Genomic DNA, 4015 nt, shown 5'->3' with positions numbered 1-4015 from the left:
TCCTTTTCTTCTTCTATACGTAGGTATAATCGACCATTACAGGGCTCCAATCTTTGCTTCCTGTAATGATCTGGTGGAGGTCGTTCTTCTATCGCTCCAGTGCTCTAAAGCCCTACCCTCCTTCCAGGTTCTCTTTGATGTGCTAGCTCTAAAATCCTATCCTGCCTTAGTGTGAGAAAATAAATCCCTATGCACTAGAGCAAGAAGCAGAAGTTTCCGAAGTGCGACAGATCACCAGTAGAAATGAAACCATGCTTGTCCAACATGATGAGAATGTCGAGCACAGCATTGAGGAAGCCCTAGATTTGCTTGCATGACGGGTACCCCTACTTTGGCGCCCAAAACGCTGTTGCTATTTTCTGCCCCAAGGTCGGACCTTCATATATATGTTGTTGTTTTTTGTGTTTTTATACTTAAAATTTGAAGTTCCATGCATGGATATTTGCTTAAAATCTTCTCTATTTTTTGATAGATTCAGTTGTTTGATTTTGCCTGCTGAGTGCAGACTGCCCAGATTTTGACCACGTTTCCTGGGCATATGATGTCCTATATATATCTAGAGTTTCTTAATTAATTAACCATCATTTACTTGATTAGCTAATCAGCAATCAATTCTTGATATGGTGTATCTCCTAGAGTTATGTTCATCTAACAACCATTTGTTCCTACGCTATATTTCCATGTATTTGAGTATTCAATTTGTATATAGCCCTGTAAAGATTTATTGACCGAATATGGAGTTCCCATTATTGGGAACTCAATATTCGATTAGCACATAATATTCACACAATATTCTCAGGATTCTCATATCACACAAAATCAATTTTCATATCATATATTATCTTATGTAATCTCTATGTAATCTCACCTACTACGAATGCTGTAATTATATATATCCACCTCTCCATTGAGAGGAAATCAATGAAGATCAAATCATAATTCCATTATGGTATTAAGAGCCAAAAAGCTCAAGCCCATTCCAATCTGACTTTTTTTTTTTCTCTACTTTCGTCTTCTCTTCTTTGCTGTATCTTCATGGCGACCTCTCCCTCCCTTTCAGATTCGTCTTCTCTTGCCATAGATTCAACCAATTCTTCTTCAGCAAAACTATTCTCTTCATTACCTTCAGCTCATCACTATGTGTCTATAAAGTTGACACCCACTAATTACCTTGCTTGGCGGAAACAGATTACAGCCTTTCTCAAAGGGCAGCGGCTGTACTCCTATGTTGATGGATCTAAGCCCTGCCCTCTATCAGGTGATGGCGTCGATGATTGGCAGCAGCAGGATTCTGCCATTACCAGCATGTTATTAGCATCCCTGTCCGATGGAGTTTACTCCACAATACTTGATAAGGAGTCAAGCCATGACATATGGATCACCTTACAGCAGACTTATGGGTCGACCTCTCCTACTCGACTCATGACGTTGAGCACTTCTCTTCATAATCTCAAGCAAAAACAAGATGAAACTGTGGGCACCTATTTTCGGCGCGCAAAACTCATCCCCGATGAGTTTGCTGCCACCGGTAATCCATTCAAACCAACAGACTTTAATACTTATGTTCTTTGAGCCTTGCTGCCCGATTTACAGGGCATTGTGCCCTCCATTCTTGCTCGGCCTGAACCGCCTTCCTATTCGGAGTTGAGCAGCCTCCTTAGTCATGAGAGCATACGGTCCTTCCAAAAACTGCAAATTGATGATGTTGCACCACCCTCTCCAACCCCATCTGCAAACAATGTTCAACGGACTGTCTCTCAAGATAATGGCAGTCCCACTTCTGGCCGTGGGGGGGCGTGGACAGCAGGGTGGTAGTCATTTTGGCCGAGGCCGTGGTGGCAGATTTGGCTTCTCCGGTGGTCGATTCCTTTGCACCATTTGTGGCAGAACAAACCACCCTGCTGCCTATTGTTATTACCGAAATACCACTCAACCTGGTTACCCAAACATCCATTTTACCCACCCATCTAATGTTCCAACAGCCCATCATACACAACCACCTTTGCTACCCACACCAACCTACCCGCCACCTTTCCAACCCTCTTCGGCTCTCACTTGGTATCCCGATACCGGAGCCACACACCATGTAACCCTTGATATCCATGCCTTGTCTTCCTATGACAGCTACGGGGGTGTGGATCAGCTGCAAGTTGGAAACGGTAAGGATTTACCCATTAAAAATATTGGTTATTCTCATTTACCTTCATCCTCTAAAGGCCATTCTTTTCATTTAAATAATATTCTCCATGTCCCTTCCATTTCAAAATCGTTACTTTCAATGCAAAAATTTGCTAGTGATAACAGTGTTTATTTTGAATTTCACCCTTCCTATTTTCTTTTCAAGGATCGGGCAACCAAGACCATTCTTCTCTCCGGTCCGAGTAAAGACGGGCTTTATCAATTACCAACTTCAGTTTCTCCTAGTCCGTCGGTTAATGTGGCTGAAAATTCTTCCATCGATCAGTGGCATCTACGGTTGGGACATCCTCATGAAAGTCTTCTCAAGTTTATGCTTAAAACCAATAATTTACCGTGTCAATCTACACGGCTTAGTTCAATTTGTTCTGCTTGTCAGTTCGGGAAGTCACATAGATTGACTCTCCGAGAAACATTCACTAAAAGCTTATTTCCTTTAGATTTGATTCATAGCGATGTGTGGGGCCCATCATTCACTGTTTCTTCAGATGGCCATCGCTATTTCGTGATATTTGTCGATGATTACTCTAATTATGTCACGCCCCCATCCCAATAAGGGATAAAATACATTATAAGGGGTGACTAGGACAACGCTTGTCATCCTACTAAGCTGCCAGGATCACTGACACAGTGTCCCAACGCACAGTCATAACTAATATTAAAATAATATAATATCAGAGTGCGGAAAGGGAAATATTTCATTCCAAATGATCAGTAGTTTTGCGGAAGCGTATAAAATCAATAGTTACAAGATGATCAAAGCCTAGATGATAAATACTGTATTTAATCCATTTTTCATTACCATCTAATAATGATTAACAATGGTATAACAGTAAATGTTTTTACATGGGCCTACGCCCTAAAATAAACAAAAGGGGAACAAGTCCCTAGAATTCTCATGCCCGTAGGCGCAATCGTCACAAGGACACCCGTTGTCATGTTCCTCTAACACTGCTTTCGGCTCCTCCATACCTGCATCATAATCTAAAAATTGTGTACACGAGGGGGTTAGCTCTCCACTGAGCCAGTGAGGGGATGGGGATGCACAAACACACAATTCACATAGTCCAATGATGCATGCATATGTTAAGTAATTTTTCCACCTAACATCACAACTAAGTCAATGGCATATGCTACTGTGACAACTCGGGAGACACTGTGGGTCACTTAACTTATCGCCACAATGAAACCTCAATTGTCACCTGGGACCTATGCCGATCGAAGCCTCCAAGACCACTCGGTGCAGACCCCGATAACCAATACTACCATGATGGCCTCTCCCACCTCCACGAATCCGATTGTCTGATTACCCAACACCTAAACCCCTGTTGGTAAGGGTCGTAGCATAAGGGTGTAAAATCCTAGCCACAGTACATGCAAGTCCTATCGTCCCGAGAGGTAATCCGGGCGCATCAACTTTTCATCTGGTTTAGTGCCGGTTACCACGACGCACGGCGCGCTACGATTCAACATGACATTCAACATAATTTCTTCATAAATATATATAGTATCCGGGGTTTCGACACCGGCACCCACCGGCATCGAGACCCATCAAAGTAAAGCATCTCCAATTAACATCATAACATTCATATATAAAAATATGCAATATGCGCAAGCATGCTTAATAATTTATAATGATGACATAATATACAATGCAATAATAATATCAAACCCAAACAACCAAACCCACTCACTACGTATACGCCAAGCACCAAGATTATCAGTTGTCGTCTCGATCAAGCAATAAGCCACAAGATGAATATATTAACCTAAACAAAGAGTGAAATAAGGTTAAACGAGCGAAGGGAAAGGATCCCCA

The sequence above is a fragment of the Telopea speciosissima genome, chromosome 1, assembly GCF_018873765.1.
Source record: "Telopea speciosissima isolate NSW1024214 ecotype Mountain lineage chromosome 1, Tspe_v1, whole genome shotgun sequence".
Lineage (NCBI taxonomy): Eukaryota > Viridiplantae > Streptophyta > Magnoliopsida > Proteales > Proteaceae > Telopea > Telopea speciosissima.
The sequence above is the reverse complement of the archived record's forward strand: the minus strand, read 5'-3'. Positions refer to the sequence as shown.